The following is a 19375-nucleotide window of genomic DNA, read 5'->3' on the forward strand; positions in this document are numbered from 1 at the left end:
TTGTATAGTTAGGAATCATGCATAGTTTTTTAACTTATATCGTGTTAGCTTGGAGTACTAGGTGAGTTCTTATGCTTTAGCATACTTGCATGAATGTGAATGTTGCCATGTATAGTATGCTTGCCATGAGGCTAAATGCTTATTTGATAAACTGCTTGAATACCTGTGGATGAATGTTTGTTGTTTGAATTGGAACGATTCAACAAATGTGCATTTTAAGCCCACTTTATTAAGTGACAAATCAGTTTTAAGCCCACTATGTTTGGTGGCAAAATCCGCAAACTTTAAGCCCACTTGAGGTGGCAAATTCAAACCATTTTCACAAACAAACATGAGTTGACTTGTTCCAAATTGAGCAAACTAGTCTATACTTGCTTGTGTGCATCACATAGTAAAGTTAACTTAAATAACCGGAACAAGAACACGTAATGTTTATAAAAAAATCATATCATGATTAGTAGAGGTCGATCTTTGACCGGGCGAGCGGGGGTGCTCAATTCATGACCTTCCCCTCTCGTACCTAAGTTTCCGAGCCAAGACAACTTTGGTGATGACGGACACGTGGCATTTGGCACGAGTCATGGGTTTCCTAAATTTCTCTAAAATAAAATATTTAGGTGGGGACTCTGTATCTGGCAAAGCAATCCAAATTTGGCACTTTTTTATTCAAAATCAATTTTCCAAAACAATTTGTCGGATTTGGACTCTTTGGTGTTTATCATTTTCACATTGCACTTGTGAGATTAGATTCAGAACCGCGGGAGTCTGAACTGTAAGGCTTCTTTTCGAGCTTCTGAAAGGGGGCGCATAAAAACCGAGCTACAGTTTCTGGCGACTCTGTTGAAAATTTAGAGAACTTGACTCGAGCTCATGATATGGCTTTTTTTATCTACACTTATGTGTTTCTTTTCATTTGTATTTGCATTGGTGCACTTAAGTCACTGTTTTTGCCATCTACTATTCTTAAACGGTTTGCCAAAGGCTTGTTTGGAAAAGCTTGCCAAAAGGCTGACCGGTTGCGGGCTCTGCCACGATAGAAACACAACCCTTGGATCTGGACTACCATTCTACCGTTTGATCCTCCTTTCACTTCTCGGTGTTAGGTGCGAGAGGTATATTAGGTGGTCTTGTTGAGGTACCCTTTTTGACCAATCGGCCTAGTTACATATCAAAAGCTGTAGAGACTGTTCCAAACAAGGACAAGTTGCTTACTCGAATTCAGGATTGTGTGAAAACACTTTGCTTGAATAGTGAAACCCTAGCTCTTGACTAAACTAGGATAGGGTAACCCTACCCCATCATAGGGCTGTTTTGGCTCTCATTTAACTGGTATGTGCTTTTAGAGTGAAACTCCACAGGAATGTATGTATCAATTGCAAGTTTGGGTATCAGTTTTTGGGGCAGAAATCAGTGTTGAGTATAGTTCTACAACTTATGATTGCAACTACGTGTTGCTAGTATCTGAGCCGAGGTGCTGTGCGGTTTCTGATTCTTGTTTTCTTTTGCTTTATTTCTTTTTGCAAGGTAATTTTTCACCATTGCTTCAGACGATTCTATTACCCCCCAAGCACTCTAGACCCGTGTGAAAAGGATTTACAGATCCAAGGATCTTGTTAGGGGACAGTCAGTGTTTGTTTCAGTCCCACCAATTACCAGATAGAGGAGGGCCAGGCATAATTCACCAATCCAGCAGTCATCTTTTACTTCGCCTACACCCAGTCAGGCTCAGTCTTCTACTTCTACTCCAGAAAGAGAGTATTCGCCAGTTCTGATAGTTCAACATCCCCCAATTAGCATGGAAGATATGCTTCGTCAGCTCCAGCAGACCATAGAAACTATGCAGCTAGATACTGCTCGCCAAGCTGAGGTCACAGCCCGCCAAGCAGAAGTGATAAATAAGCTTCAGCAACAGGAACCATAACCAACAGTAGCTTCTGCTTCCCATGCACCTCTAGCGGGTATTCCAGCACTCGAGGTCACTATCAATATCCAAGAGAATATGGGCATTCTGGTAGATCCGATCCCACCTCAGACCTCTAAGGCACCAGCCCACCGCATTAAAGGCCAATAAGCTAGAAAAGCTCTTCAAGTGGGCATAAGGTGTGAATTCAATCACTAACATTGAGGATGGATACACAGACTCCGCAGTAACCTTACCGGACAGATTCAAGATGCCACACATAGACCGGTTTGACGGCTCTGCAGATCCTATGGTCCATTTGCATTTATTCTCAAATATCCTGCGACTAATGGGCCTTACTAGACTTCAGAAGCTGTCGCTTTTTGGCCGAACCCTATTGGGTATAGCGGCCATCTGGTATGCAAAGTTAGAAGACTTCGTGAAACGGAGCTGGGAAGAAATGACTGAGGCCTTCATCGCGCAGTACTCCTACAATACCCAAATCGAGGTCACAACCCGTGTTCTTGAAGCGACTTGTTAGGAGCCGAAAGAGGGCTTCTCAAATTTTGTAACGAGATAGAGGGCTAAGGCCTCTATGAGGACTATCAGGCTGTCTGAAAAGGACCAAATCAGAATGGTGATCCGTAACTTGCAAGGGAGATTATTACAGAAGATGATAGTCTTGCCTTTGTTTACATTTGCTGAGCTCCATGAGATAGGGGTTCAAATTGAGGATGCGATGAAGCAGGGGCTGATAGACAATGAGAAGGAACAACCCAAGAGGCCCTTTACACACAGCTCTAATGCAACCACGAGTGGTAGCACCTTTGCACAGCCTTCAGATGTGAGTATGGTCACCACCACACCCAAAACTACCAACCTGTTCGCCAATACATCCAACACAACTCCACAAACCTCAACCGGCCAGGCCTGGTCTTAAAGGGTTTTTACCCCGCTCTATATGCCTTTGTTCAAAGCCTTAGGGGTTCTGATCAAAAAGGGGCATCTTAAACTGCTAGAGCCTTGCCCACTACTTGATCTTCTCCCTCCGAAACACAACCCGGCCAAATATTGTGCTTTTCACTAACAGCACGGTCATGACATTGATCAATGCTATAGGATGCGTCATGAGATTCAAGATCTCATTGACAATAAGGTGATAATGCCGCCCTAAAAACCAAACGTCACTACAAATCCTCTCCCACCACATAACCAAGTCCCTCCACCCCGGTATATAAACCTCATCCACACACTGGTCGTCCCTTATGACCCTAGTATATACACCACCTCTTCCCACCTACCTAAGTTGGCGTTGTTCATCCCTGAGAGCACAGACTTGTGCATGATGAACACGTCCATATTCTAATCTGAACCAGTGGTGGTGACAGTGGAAGATAAAGGGAGGTCAGCCTTGGTAGAGAATGTCAATTCGTTGCCTGAGGGCTCTGAGGACTTATCTGAAGGGATATACAACCCGTAGACGTGCCCGAATGTCCCGGCTCCGCGCGGCGAAGGCGCGAAATCGTTTTGTTCATTAGCTACTACAGTTCGGACTCGTGTCACAGTTCTAAATCTAATCTTGCAAAGTGCAATGCAAGATTGATAAATTACCAAAGAGTCCAAATCCAGCAAATCGTTTTGGAAAACTGATTTTAATAAAGAAATACCAAACATGGACTGCTTTGCCAGATACAGAGTTGCCACCTAAATGTTTTATTTTTGGGAAATTTAGGAAACCCTGACTCGTGCCTAAGGCCACGTGTCCGTCATCACCAAAGTTGTCTCGGCTTGGGAACTTGGATACGAGAGGGAAAGGTCATGCAATGAGCACCCCCGCTCGCCTGATTAAAAATCGGCCTTTACTAACATGATATTTTGTTTTTAAAAACACATGTGTTCTTATTATGGTTATTAATCTATCATTACTACGTGATGCGTACAACATACAAGTATAGACTAAATTGCCTAAGTTGGAACAAAACATCTCATGTTTGTTTGTTTGAAAATGGTTTGAAGGTGCTACTCGCAAGTAGGCTAAGACGTAGATTTTGCCACCCTCAAGTGGGCTTAGAAAACAAGATTTTGCCACTTCGCAAAGTGGGCTTAAAACTTGCATTTTGATGAATTGTTCCAATTCAAGTAATTCAACCTTCGTCCACAGGCATTCATGCAATTCAAACACTTAAGTAGTTAGCCTCATGGCAAGCAAGCTATCATGGCAACACTCACACTAATGCAAGATGCTAAAGCATAAACACTTACAGTGTACTTCGAGCCAAAACAGAGAACTAGTTAGAAATCATGCATGATCCTAGTTCTTGTTAAGATGGCTAATACAACACATACAAAAATGCAACTAAGATAGGCTCAGCTATTCTAAGATGTCATGTGAAGTGCAGCTTGATAACATGTATTCAAATTGGGATTGAAACACAATGCAGTTTGTATGATGCGCCGAGCCTAGTGCATGCAAGACAGATAGATGAATGCAAACATGAAAGCATAAGGATGCTAATCAAAATATGACCTAGAACTAACCATCGTAAGCGGTTAAGTAAAAGGGAGAAAGACGTGGGGTTGGAAGACATTCACACACTCATGCACACTTATTGCAAAATTCACCCTCTCGACGGAGGGTCCAAATGAGCACACTAAGCTAGCTACGTTAAGCTGAGCAACTAATCTAATAATCTAATTAGACTAATTATTATATAATCAAATTGAATAACTAGCTAACACTAAGCTAATTATTACAACATGTTAACTAATTAACAAATTAACTAGTTTAATTACAAATTACAAAGCTAATTACAAATTACAAAGCCTCAGCTCAATTCCAAGAGTTCGAAGATGCATGCTCGATCGCCTCGCTCGGAACTCCGTTACCATGCCTCATGTTGTCTCTGTTTGCACACTTCTGTACTTCTGAAAATTGTGCCAACTTCTATGATGTATCTGACCTACCTTAGGAACCATCTGAGGGGTAGTCGGCCAAAATGTAGGGCCATCGGCCAAAGGATAAAGGTCATCGACCAATTTTGAGGCTATCGGCCAATTTTTTATAGCCGATTGGCACAGTAGATAGCCGATCAGCCATTTCTTCCTGCAAACTCTCATTTTTGCTGCAACAGAGCACAAACAGAAGCATGGCAATGTTTTTGCAAGAAAATGTGTATGCAACTACACCCCTTATCATGTCTAAGGCTCAAAGGTGTGTAGTTCTCGGCTTTCGAGCCATCAATCACGCATTCCAATGCATGATGGCCAAAGAGGCGGGGTTGCACAAATCAATGCCAAATGAATGCACAAAAACACATAAATGCCTTGACCTCTATCATGCTTGATCAAGAGGGTCGGCGACCGAGGATTGAGGCACGTTTCATCACTTCAAGTATGAAACGTCCCTCGTTCCTCGTGTTTGGACTAACACTATATCCAAACAAAATGCAATGCAATGCATGCACAACTTAACAAAGCTAATGGCATGCGAACGATGCTAATGCAACATGAGCATGCAAGCACCATGCAATGCAACTCAAACATGCAACAATAATACAATGGAACAAGCATGCAACAACATGCTATATATTAAGCATGCAACAACATATTATCTAATCAAAATGCCAAACATCACAAACATGCAAATAATAATGTCATGCAACAATATGCAAACAATAATGCAATGGCAAGGACCATGTAATGCAACATATAGTGGACTTAAACTGCATATGGACAGACCTAAGAGGGTCCAAAACAGTGGCCAAAATGATAAAATGATGGCATGAAAAGTGAGAAAAATGCATGCCATGCAATGGCCCATTAACTAGGCATAGGAGCACAACTCTCAAACACGATCAAGAAGTGACAAATATGAGAGTGTGGCAATGAAGTAAGCTCTGAAATCATGTGAGGAATGATGCCAAATCATGCACATAATACAAGCATAGCATGCTAGGAGGTTCAAAGCTTAAGGCTAGCCAAGGAGCTTGTACCAAGGCCACATGAATCAAGTCCCAAAGAGCCAAGGACAACCAAAACAGTCTTAGATCATGCCAAAATGAGTCTAAAACATGCATGGAGCACAACCAAAACAAGCCAGTACGAAGGGCTAAAACATGGATCATGCAAGGGCAATAGGGAGGATTACTCTACACCTACCAAGACCAAGCATGAGATGACTTCAACAACAAAAATTAGAGTTATATTATGGCAAAACAAGACCAAATACACACTGATATGGCAACTCACAAGCTTAAGCAAAATGACATGCATAATGACCCATTCTTAAGGCATAAAACACCAACTCTTCAAAACATCGAAAGAGTGAAAGATGTGAGTGTATGACCACACTACATGGACTGAAATCACATATGAAATGATGCCAAATCATGAAAATGGTCCAAGCAATGCATGCTAGTGGCTTGGAAACTCAATACTAACAAGCTAAGATGCACTATGGGTATACAAAGCATGGCATGCATGACCCAAACAACACAAATAAGAGCTTAAGCATGGTAAAACAAGGCTAAAAGCTTATTGGAGTTGAGCCGAAACATGCAAGAATGATGGTTCAAACACATGATGCATGTTATACTAGCATGCAAGATTGCACTACAAGTATGTGAAGCATGCAAGATGTTATCAAACTAACCTAAAATAGAGGTAGAGCATGGCAAAACAACACCAAAAACAAGCTGAGATATGGCCAACATATGCTAGATAAACATGCCACTTTGATGAGCCATCTATACAAGCATGCAAGACACAAGGAGAGGGGATGACCCTCTCCTTTTTGGGACCTTAAAACACTATTTCCATCACTAAAATTCTTCTGAGTTTCAGTGGTGAGAAGGCCAAAACAAGGTGATCCCAATAGCTTAAAAAGATGGCACAAAAACAAGGCCTAAAAGGGGATAGACTACCCCCAACACAAAAGTGACCTTAAACAAACATGTTAAGCATGCAAAATAAGACCTTTTTTCAGTAGAAAGTTAAGCTTAAATCAGCATGCAAATAGGTCCAAAAGCTTAAACCAAAACATGGGTTTAAAGACTAGTTGACTCACTCTCGAAGAACACCTTCAAAATCACAACTCCAGCAGCTTTTCTGAGCTCAAACCAATCCAAAAACACTAACACCAGCTCCTAAGTACCTCAATAACAAAAGGATGGTGTTCTAGTAGGTACTTTAGTGCAAAAGTGTGAAGAAATTACACTTTTGAGCACAAATGAGTGAAAATATAGAGAGAGAGGTAAAATATATATAGAGAGAGAGATATAACTTGTATCTTCACTTTTTAGAACCTTTGGAAAGGGAGAGGGGACTCCCTTCTTATAGAAATTCAATTCCTAAGCTTGTTGAGCAAGCTAAGGACTTGAATCAATCCCTTCATACACGTGTATAGAGGATAAGATCTGTGCTCACTAGCTGTCACAGCTGGCATAAAAATATCTAAAAAAGCACATAGAAAGGTCTCGGCTAGAAAATATGGCCGATCGACCAAAAAGAGTGCCGATCGGCCAACACTTATGACCGATGAAAAGAAAACAAGGCCGATGGCACAAGGCCTTAGCCAATGGGTTGTAGGGATGGCCAACAAGCCACCCTATTCCCTCAGAAGCAAAACCACAAGTCCTTGGTCCATAACCAAGCACAAAACAGACAAGTTGAGAGATCTTAAGGCAAGGCGCGTAGCCGGAACCTTCAATAACTCAAAACGAACACGAGCATGGATGATCACCAAGTGTTCAAACGATGACGTCCAAGTCTTGAGGACAGTAAAAAATGGGGTGTCTACACAACCCATACTGCTATATTGCGCTAATCAATCAAGCAAAGCCGGAAGTGGTGTTGCCGACTGGGATGAAGGTCAATGTAGTTCGAGAAGATGGGCCAAGTCAAGGATTAGATGATCTAGCCAACCTAGAGGAGGACATAGACAATTTGTAGTTCTTCAATAAGCAAGATCAAAGGGACGTGCATATTGATTGGTTTGATCTGAACGGGTTGACAGACAATTCTGGGTAGCTAAGTGATGTACTTGATAGAGATGAGAGAACTGAACTGAAGTTGGAAGAACAGAAAGCGAGAACCGCTGCAATGGCCGGAATGGCCGATGGAAAGGATAAGCCAAAAAACATCGGTGTAGAACAATTGGCTCAGGAATTGGGCATTGTTAGTACTGTACATACTGAGCAAGAAGACACACTGGAGCGCTTTGAGCAAGAAATAGGTGGAAACAACTGGAAAGCTAGAAAAGCCCAATACCCTACAGGGGAGATTTGTGACGAGAAGATAATCCCAACGAAGCCGGACAAATGTTTGTCGGCTGCCGAAGGAGTCTGGTGGAATGACGATAACCTACATTTGGCCCATACCGATGAGGATTGGGATGAAGACTTTCCTGACAACACTTGGTATGTGGAAGAGGTCGACCATATGACAAGAAATGGCCGATATTTCAAACCACCGCATCTAGACCAACCCGAGGCATCCGGGAAGGATAAAGAAATTGAGAAACAGAAAGAAAAGTAGTTAGAGGAAGAGGCTGTGCTGAAATAGTTGAAGAAGATTCAAGCTGATATACCAATCTGAGGTCTGCTTATGGCTTCACGAGAACACAGACAAGCTGTACTGTCGGCGATGGATAAAGCTAGTTGTCCATCGACACCACTCGGAACAACTGGTGGGATTAGTCTTCCCGGGAGGCACTGCACCAACTTTGACCTTTCTAGACAAGGAACTGCCGCTGGAAGGCTCTATACACAACAAGCTTCTATACATATCAATGGAGTGCTGGAAAAAGTGGATACCAGTGGTATTGGTTGACACTAGGCCACCAATCAACGTCTGTCCTTGTCGCACGACTTACGTTATTGGCCTAAAATCGGCCGATTTTGTGCCTACGGCCCAGGTAATTTGGCGTATAATAATACAAGTAGAGATATGATGGGAACAGTGCAGATTAGAGTATAGGTCGGCCCAACTCAACAGGATATCGAGTTCCATGTCCTGGATGTTCCGGCCATTTTCAACTTACTACTTGGGCAACCCTGGCTGCACCAAGTAAAAGCTGTCTCTTCCATCCTCTACCAAATGTTGAAGTACCCCTATGGAAAAAGAGCGGCCATAGTCTTCGGGAATTCATCTATACATCCTCCGCCAGAGGTCACTACACTTGTGCTAGAAATTGTGCATAGCGAAGATGATGTTTTCCTCTCTAGATTCACCTTGGCCGAGGCCCAAGCAGTACAGAGTATCTTGGCTGTTAATGAGGGTTTGTATGTTAGCGCCCAATCTGTGTACTTCATGAACAAACTCCATCACATGCCAAGAATGGAGTTGGGAAGGAATGGCCGGAATGGCGTTACTGCATTGGCCGATGTGCCATATAACCCGCATGCCTTTGGTCTTGGCTATACGCCCACCAAAGAGGACTGTGTGAGGAAAAAGAAAGAGATGGCAAGAAGAGCCAAAGCTAAACAGATCGGGAAGTGCTACGAGCTTGTGCACCGACCAATCTGGGGAACCCTGAATGGTTATTTTGTTCGGGAGGGTGAAGACTTCCCATTCTGTGGTTTCCTCAAGCCCTGATTCAACTCTGAGAGACAGCGGGTTCCTGATTTTGAGATTTTCTTTGACTTACAGCTGCAAGACAGTGACACGGAAGAAATAGCTGGACCAATTACTGAAGCTGCGAAGAGCACAGAAAGTGGTTCCGATAGCAGTGAGTTTGAAGTAGGGGTAGCACTGGCATGTCTTATTCCGAATCCTCCGATTGACTTAGAGAGCTTGGGGGATAACCTGACCGTTTCCATGATCGGAGACTAACTGGGTGTGAATCCTTCTAGCAGTATTTTGGATGCATCCGACACACCATCCCTCATTTGGCAGCTAGAGGAGGGCTACCTGTTTAGTAGTTCTGAGTCGGGTAGTGAACTAGAATCTAATTCCACAGAGTCTGTGGAGTCGGAATCAGATTCCGGTTCTTCTGAGTCTGGGTCCGGTATTCTTGGGGTTAATAACCCAGAGGCCGAGGTTTTGTCTAGGTCGTCCTTTTCTTTTTCCTTTGAGTCGATTGTAACCGAGGAACTGGATCAGCTTGACCTTGTGAATGAGAATGCCACTACAGATTCTGAGTATTTCTCTGTGCCTCTTGTTTATTGCATTGAGCATGATTTTTAAAAGTTTGATGAAAATGATGAGGAAGGAATTCCTCTGGTTTTGAAAATTTTGATTAATCGAGGAGATGAGAGGTTTGCAAAACCCCTCGTTCATGAAATCAATGCTTTTAATGTGGGTACTGAGAAGGATCCGCGTCTGGTCCAGGTCAGGTCCACGTTGTCTTCGAAGGAGCACAAACGCTTATTCGTTTTATTAAAAGATTTCAAAGATGTTTTACGAAGACATGCCTAGAACCGATCCTGAGATTGTATAGCATCGGATCCCTTTTGACCCCGAGGCCTGACCCATCAAGTAGATATTACAGAGAATACGTTCGGATTGGGCTTTGAAGATTAAGGAGAAGGTCACCAAGCAGATAGACGCAGGATTTTTGCTAGTATCTGAGTATCCAACTTGGTTGGCCAACATTGTTCTAGTGCCAAAAAAGGATGATAGAATTCAGGTGTGTGTGGACTTCAGAGATCTAAACAGAGCCAGTTCGAAGGACAACTTTCCCTTACCACATATCGATGAATTGGTGGATTTCACCACAGGCCATGCGTTACTTTTCTTCATGGATGGATTTCCGGATATAACCAGATTCTGATGGCACCTGAAGACAGAGAGAAAGCTGCTTTCATTATGCCGTGGGGAACCTACTGCTATCGGGTGATACCGTTTGGGTTAAAGAATGCTGGGGCTACCTATTAATGGGCTGCAACCATAATTTTGCATGAAATGATCCATAAAGAAGTCGATGTGTACGTAGACGACATGATTGTCAAATCCAAAGAAAGAGAGGGACACTACATTGTCTTGAAGAAATTCTTTCAACGGATCAGAGAATATAGACTGAAGTTGAATCCACAAAAATGTACTTTCGGCGTAACAACAGGAAAAATGCAGGGTTTTTTATCATATAGAGGAGCATTGAGGTAGATCCTTCCAAAATCAAGGCCATCCTAGAAATGCCACCACTAAGGATTGAAAATGAGGTGCGAGGCTTTCTGGATAAAGTGCAATTCATAAGACAGTTTATTTCAAAATTAACCTTGACTTGTAAACCACTATTTGATCTCCTGGAGAAAGGAAAGAAGTTCTGATGGGATGATCGATGTCAATTTGCTTTCGAGCAGATCAAGCAATATTTTCAAAATCCACTTGTGTTGTCGCCACCAGAGCCGAGGGAGCCTTTGATTTTGTATCTGTCAATAACGGACACAACAATGAGATGCATGCTTGCTCAAGAATCTGAGGATATGGTGGAGAAAACCATCTATTACCTAAGCAAGAAAATGCTGGATTATGAGACCCGTTACACCCTGCTGGAAAAAGCTTGTTTAGCCATAGTATGGGCTACCCGAAAGTTGAGGCACTACCTGTTAGCTCACTCCGTAATTCGGGTTTCAAGATTAGATCCTATTAAATATCTTTTTGAGAAACCAACGCTTATGGGTAGACTAGCCCGTTGGTTGCTTCTTCTCTCCAAATTTGATCTGAAGTACGTCACTCACAAGTCTGTCAAGGGGAGAGCTGTAGCGGAGTTCCTAGCAGATCACCCAGTGGAAGGGGATGAAGCGGTAGAATACATATTCCTAGATGAAGCTATTCTGTAAGTCGAGGAAGAGATTTGAACAATGTACTTTGATGGGGTGTCTAACCAATACGGTTTTGGGATAGGAGTGTTGCTGATAGCACCTGACAATTTCCATATACCCTTAGCTTTCAAACTCCGGTTCAAGGTATCTAATAATGAAGTAGAATACGAGGCGTGCATCACTAGTTTGGAGGCCACCCTGGAACTAGGGGCAAAAAGGTTTGACGTCATTGGGGACTCGAACCTGGTTATATCTCAAGCAAAAGGAGACTGGAAGGTCAAAGAAGAAAAGATGACAAATCTATCACCAGACCTTGGATATTCTGATTCCTAGGTTTGAAAAGCTGACTTTCACACATCTATTAAGAGAGAACAATAGGTTCACTGACGCCCTATTAACTCTATCTTCTACGATAGACATCCCGCTCGGAATCCGGATGCGTCCGATCATCATTGAGCAGAGGTATATGCTGACCTACGAGACTATCGCCGCAATAGATGAAGTACAAGATCAAAACCCTTGGTTTTATGATATCTGGAACTTCTTGGAAAATGAGGTTTATCCACCAGGGGCAAATGCCAAAGATAAAAGGGCAATACGGTGGATGGCCGTTCAATTTATCATCTGCGGAGGTAAACCGTACAACAGAGGTCATCTGGGAATGCACAAGTTATGTATCGAAGCAAAGGAATCAAAGCGTCTAATGGAGGCCAACCATTGAGAAGAGTGTGGAGCGCACATGAACGGGGCAATGTTAGCCCGAAAGATTCTCAGGCAAGGTTACTACTGGTCTACTATGGAGGAGGATTGTATCGATTTTGTTCGGCGAAGCCACAAATTCCAAATTCATGCTAATCATATGAATATCCCCGCCGTTGAAACTATACAATATGACTTCACCATGGCCTTTCTCAGTCTAGGGAATCGATGTCATCAACGCAGTCACACCGAAAGGGTCAAATGGGCATGAATACATTCTAGTGGTAATTGAGTACTTTACAAAAAGGGTGGAAGCTCAGTCTTACGCAGTGTTGAAAGCAGCGCATGTGGCTAAGTTCATCCGAAACATCATTTGTCGTTATAGAGTCCTAAACGAGATTACTTGAGATAATGGCTCCCATTTTAAGAAAGAAGTCATTGACTTGTTGGAGAAATACAACGTGGCTTTTCATAAGTCATCCATATACCGGCCGCAAACTAACGGAGCTGTTGAGGCCGCCAACAAGAACATCAAGCATATTTTGCAGAAAATGGTTGAGACCTACAGGGACTGGCCAAAAAAATTGTCATTTGCACTCTAGGTTTATAAAACTTCAATTCGGACGTCTACTGGGGCAACCTCCTACTCTCTTGTTTATGGTATGGAAGCTGTTCTGCCAATTGAAATAGAAGTTCTGTCACTGTGGGTTATGGCTGAATGTTAGATAGCAGAAGCGGATTGACAGCAAAGCAGGTTTGAAGATCTGATGTTATTCGATGAGAGAAGGCTGAAAGCACTGTACCATGTTCAGGGTTATTAACGCAGGATTGCCAGTGCTTTTAACAAAAAGGTTAAGTCCAAGAATCTCAAAGAAGGGGATTTGGTGCTGAAAGACAACCGAGCTCCCATCCATGAGCCTAGGGGCAAGTTCAGACCCAATTGGACTGGTCCTTACATCATCAAAACTATTTGGTCAGGTGGAGTTGTTATTCTTATGGACCTGGATGGCCTAGAATTTTCCCAACTGATCAACATGGACAAGTTGAAGAAATATTATCCCTGAGAGACTCGCTAGGCCGAAAACTCAGAAGGGTGACCTAGGCAAAAGTTAGAGCACAAAAAATTGAAAATAAAGAAAAATTGAGCTCGCAAGGTTGAAAACCCTAAAAGGTGGCCTTGGCAAAAGTTAAAGCGCAAAAGGAAAGTGTTAATACTTAAGTTCATAGACTCTCTTAAAGCCCCTGCCATTTCTCGAACTAGGGCCCCCATTGCGGTTTAACCTGCTTGTCCCACCTGCCCGGCCACATTAGCTTGGCCTGCTTGCTCGGCCATATTAGATTGGCCGAACCTTTCTTCTTGCACCAGAACCCTATGGACCGGTACCTCATACACACCTCGGCGAGCCCTACCACGCCTCCCGCCTCTACCACTATGGACTTGACCCCTTCCTGACATCCTAATAAAGGACACAATAGAAATAATTTAACACATTAACTCATATGTGCTCATAACTTGACACACACGTTCGACTACAACAATCCTATATATTTCTCTACCATATACACGATTCAATTTCACTCCACATAAGTACTTAGTCATGTAAACACATAGGGGCTGTTCTTTTACAATGAAATTCGTCCCACGAAAAATTAAGAATTCTTAGTAGAACGAGTATTGATCAAGTACCCTTCTAATAAGACCTCAAGGAATTTAACAGGCGCAAACAATATCCCAAAAGTCCAATCCTATACCCATTTAGTCACATAAGCATGTTATTACATAGTCACAAAATGCATAACATTTCTTAAGCATGCTAAATAAACTCGTTGTGGTTAAACAACCACTTCCCACGAGCTCCAAGTTTTCAAACCCGGTAGCTCTAATACCAAGTTATAACACCCCAATTTTCATGCCCAAATGGTAATACAATAGTCATGGCCCTTTAAAGTAAAACTGATAATAAACCCTCATACTTGCATTATATGATGTAAATAGTCTTCATGCAACAGTATAATTAATCCAACAATAATTAATTAAATAACAAATATCCTTAAGGGTTTACAAGTTTCTAAGGCTTGAGCCTGGTTACACAAAACGGTTATTCAAACCCACGCATACAAAGCCCTTGGCTTACAATCAGAGTCACAGCAAATGAGCACATTATGCTCTCTGCACACACTTCCACGCCTTCAGTTAGGCGGAATCACCACATCTTTTCCTGCACAAGAATCCTGTAGGGTGAGTATAAAGCCCAGTAGGAATTTCTTAACAAAGTATATACATTTTATGCAAGTTTCATGAGATGGAATGCTTATGCCATGCCATGCCTTTTTTAAAGTAAAACACACCTTCATCCTTTGAAAACCAACATGCTCAATGATGTCATGCAATTTCAACTGCTCAATATTTATCAAATTTTATTCGAGGGGCGGTAAATACAACTCTCGTAATCCCTAGGTCAGTGTCTGCAAGTAGACTATACAAGTACTACCAATTTGTCATTTTTACCGGTATCAACCGGAAGGCTCGACACCTATAATCTGTCATTTTAACCAGTATTAATTGGAAGGCTCGACACCTATAATCTACACCACTTTTCAAGATTTACCACCGTATTTACCCCCAAACCATTTTATGAAAACTTGTTTCTCAACATTCTTTACTCAGTGCAAGTTTTCGAATCAAATTTCAAAGCTCTTCATTATCAATGAATTTATATGCTAATGTATCAATTAATGCAATGCAACATTTTATCCATTTTCAATTCTTCCACACAATGTTTCCATTGTGATCAAAACCTCCATTTCTCTCTTCAATACAATTTCACAAGATAAATAAATACATTTATTTCAATTAATCCAAGGGATAGCATAACTCTCACATTTCAAGCCATCTCAACAATTTCCCATATTCCATGAAAACATCATTTATGTAAATATAAATAAGAAATTTTTCAACATCCATTTATTTTGACATACAAAATAAATATAACAACATCATCCATGATTTCTCAACATCTTTTTAAAACTCGTACTTTTTAGGTTTTCTTACCAAAACAATTCATCTCCAAAACATTTGAAGAAATCTCACCAAAAACATCTTTCTTTAATCAACATAGTTCAAAAGCCTCAATTTCTATCTCAAAGGATCAAATAGTAAACCCACTTTCCAAATCACTCTTTTTCTTGAATCAACAATTAATTTTCAAAACTAATCAAAGGATGATTTCGAAAATCATTTAGATCTTGCAAAAACATATATATAACTCAAAGAAATCCCTACCTCAAGTTGAAGAAGAATAGAGTTGAAACCCCAAAATCAACGATGCCTAACCTCGATCTCCACCGCACACAACGTATCCCTCGCCTAGATAACCAACTTTGATAAAGAACTTGGATCTAAATCCCAATGGATTTGGAGGAATCAAAGATCTTGTGAGGTTTTTGGTAGGAAATGTAAAGAGAATGAAGAGGAAATATTTTTAGAGAGAGAGAGGTATACAAAAGTGATACAACTTCAGCCCAAAGAAAGAGAGGAAAAACAAAAAAAATCGAGATCTCACCTACTCCCGCACGTGCGGCCCTCTTCTTCCGTACCTCACTCTTGCACCTGCCTTTTTAGCAGTGTGCTTCACCCCCTCCCCTGTTTCCCGCACGTGCGGCCTCACCTCCCTCACGTGCTGCCCAAGGCCCCGCATGAACGACCCTGGTTCTCACCCCGAAATTTTCTCAATTCAACTCCCGACACTCCAGACTGACCGAGCGGACAAGCAACTTCGAATGCATTTTGCATTTTTGTTTTAAGGGTGCTGCCCCTCAACCCTGCTAGGGCGTTGCCCTAGGACCCGCCAAAGGGCGTTGCTCCTTAGAACTCGGCGAGCTGACCAGGCAGCTCGACCCCCGACATACTCAGCGAAATGGCAAAACTGGGATCGTTACAGATTCCGTGCATGTCAAGTTGTGATCCTTATCGAAAATGGTGGTAAAAGTAAGATCAAAGCAATAAATTAGGGGCATAGATGAGTCAGGTGTTTCTGCATCCCCCGCTTGTGCTTGTGGAAGTTTCTGATGCTAAAGTGGGCTCGGTTTGTGCCTCATCTTCGAACCAAGACAGGCACTTGCCAAAAAGAGCACAGTTGAAACTAGGGGCAGGAGCCAAAAGCTCTCTTGTCCTCCAAGTAGTGAGGTACCTAGCCAAATGTGAACCTCGGATTGGGAATGAAACCAGGTATTCTACTCCCTTCTCTGGGCAAGTCTGATCATGTCCAAACTGACGCCTGAACCAGAACGAAAAGTAGAATACATAGTGTGGCAAGCCAATCAGCTTAATGCTAGGTTGTCGAGTCATGTTGTAGCTCATTTGGGTTAGATTAAGCCAGAAACTGTAACAAGTCCGCGAAGGGGCCTCGCTGCAGTTCGGACTCTCGATTTTGTTACGGTTCTAAATCTGATACCAAAGAGTCCAAATCTGGCAAATCGTTTTGAGAAACAGATTTTTTTTAAAAAAAAGTAGTGCCAAACATGGACTGCTTTGCCAGATACAGAGTCGCCACCTAAATATTTTTTATGGGGAATTTAGGAAACCCTGACTCGGTGCCGAAGGCCACATGTCCGTCATCACCAGAGTTGTCTCAGCTCGGGAGCTAGGGTACGATTGGGGAAGGTCAGCTATGAGCACCCCCTCTCGCCCGGTCCAAAGACCGGCCTCTACTAACCGTGATATTCTATTTTGAAAACGTTTATGTGTTCTTATTCTGGTTATTAGCCTAGAATTACTATGTTATGCGTACAGCAAATAAGTATAGACCAAATCGCCTAAATTGGAACAAAACATTTCATGTTTGTTTTGAAAATGGTTTGCTACTCACAAGTAGGCTAAAGTGTAGGTTTTGCCACTCTCAAGTGGGCTTTTAGAAAAGATGGTTTTGCCACTATCTAGTGGGCTTTAAAATTCACAGTTTTAATGTGTTATCCCAATTTAAGCAATTCAACCTCCATCCACAGGCATTCAAGCAGTAATATCACGTAAGCAACTAGCCGCATGACAAGCATACTGTCATGTTAACATTCACACACATGCGAGATGCTAAAACATAAATACTTACATCGTACTCCGTGCCAAAACAGTAAACTAGTTAGCAAAACGTGCGTGTCCTAGTTCATGTTAAATTGCCTAATGCAACACATACAGGATGCAATTTAGATAGGCTCGGTTAACCTAAGCATGGCATATGTAATGCGATCAATTATCACATATTCGATTTGTAAATTGAAGTACAAATGCGGTTAGCGTGATGTACCGAGCCTAATGCATGCAGTACAAATGCATGAATGCACGCATGCATAGCATAAGGTATGCTAAATTAAACGTGCCCTAATCTACCATCATAAGCAGGTAAATAAAAGGGAAGAAAGACGTGAGGTTGGAAGACATACACACACTCACGCACACTTATTACATAATTGCCCTTACTCGGAGGGTACAAATACATATTACAGTCCCAAATAATAAGCAAATAAAATTATTACAGAATTTCTAATTAATTAAAAGAAAGGACGCAAAAGAAAGAAGAGGGTGGCCGCAGCCTCTGCCTCGGGATGCGCAAATGATGCATGCTCGGAAATCGGCTCGCCCGAAAAACCTGTACCGTACCCCTGCCACCTCTGTTTGTACTACCCTGTCTCTCTGAAAATCGCCAAAACTCCAGAACAGGTTCCTTGCATGTTGCAGATCACCACCGGCCAGGCAGAATTCCCACCGGCAGTCCAGGATTTCCATCGGCATTATTTTGATTTGCCGGCCATTCAAAGGTTGCCGGCCGGCACTTAATTCTGCCGGTCGGCAGAAACTTCCTGCAGAAGACAGTTTTGACAACAAACAGAGAACAGACAGTGTATGGCATGGGGTTTTCAGGCACATGTGAGCATGGTCATGCTTCCTATCATGCTTTGAACTCAAGGAAGCATGACCTTCGATCCTCGAGCCATCAATGGTGCATGATAACCCAAGGGATCAAATTTGCCACTTGATGTAAGGATGCATGCAACAAACAAAATGAGAACCAAAGCCTTATCAAGTCGGAGTCAAAGGCCTCGGTGACCGAGAATCAAGGCACATTACATCACTTGTAGTATGAATGTTCCTTGATTCTCACACTGGGTTTGACACCCCAAACCAAGTAATGCAATGCATGTTATGCAAACATGGCTCAAATGCAACATGATACCAATTATGCAAGACATAGCAAATGTTATGCAACTATCATGACAAATATGCAATGCTAAGCATACAAGGTGCAAATGTGGTGCAAACATGGACCAATTTGACAATGAGATTAATATACTACAAGGCTTAATGAAGCAACCATGCAACAAACATGAAACAAGCATGCAATGGGACCTTGAACCATAAAGGGACAGACCTTGATCTACCCCAAAACAGTGGCCGAAAGGTGTCTAAAAGGTGGACAAATAGTCATGCTAACAAACAAGGTAATGGTCCTAAGGTTAAGGCACAAAGGGGAGGCATTTCACTCCCACCAACATGACCACTCATGGCATGACTAAAACAAGTAAAGACAGAATTTTTACATGCAAAATGGGACTCCAAAGCCTCCTAATATGGCAGCTAAGATGCCTCCCATGAAATGCTACCACCAAGACTCATTTCTAGGCATAAGAGGGCACACCCTCAAGGCATAAAAGAGATCATACATGCACACATACAAACATGATTCTTGGACTGAAATGTGGTCCTAAATGATGCCAAATCATGAGGATGATCACAACCATGCATGCTAGGGGTCAACATGCTCAAAGCTTTTAAGCCAAAATGCAAAGCAACCCTAACAAACATGTCAAGCATGACCAAATTGATAACTAACAGACTTCAAACATGGAAAAACAATGCTAAACAACTTCATAGAACTAAGCCAACACATGTAAGAATCATGGCCTAATCATGAGGTGCACTTCCAAGCTAAATGGAGCAATGCAAAGCAAGTACTACAAGCAT

The sequence above is a fragment of the Camellia sinensis genome, chromosome 15 (assembly GCF_055761805.1).
Source record: "Camellia sinensis isolate YWXY chromosome 15, ASM5576180v1, whole genome shotgun sequence".
In the NCBI taxonomy this organism is placed as follows: domain Eukaryota; kingdom Viridiplantae; phylum Streptophyta; class Magnoliopsida; order Ericales; family Theaceae; genus Camellia; species Camellia sinensis.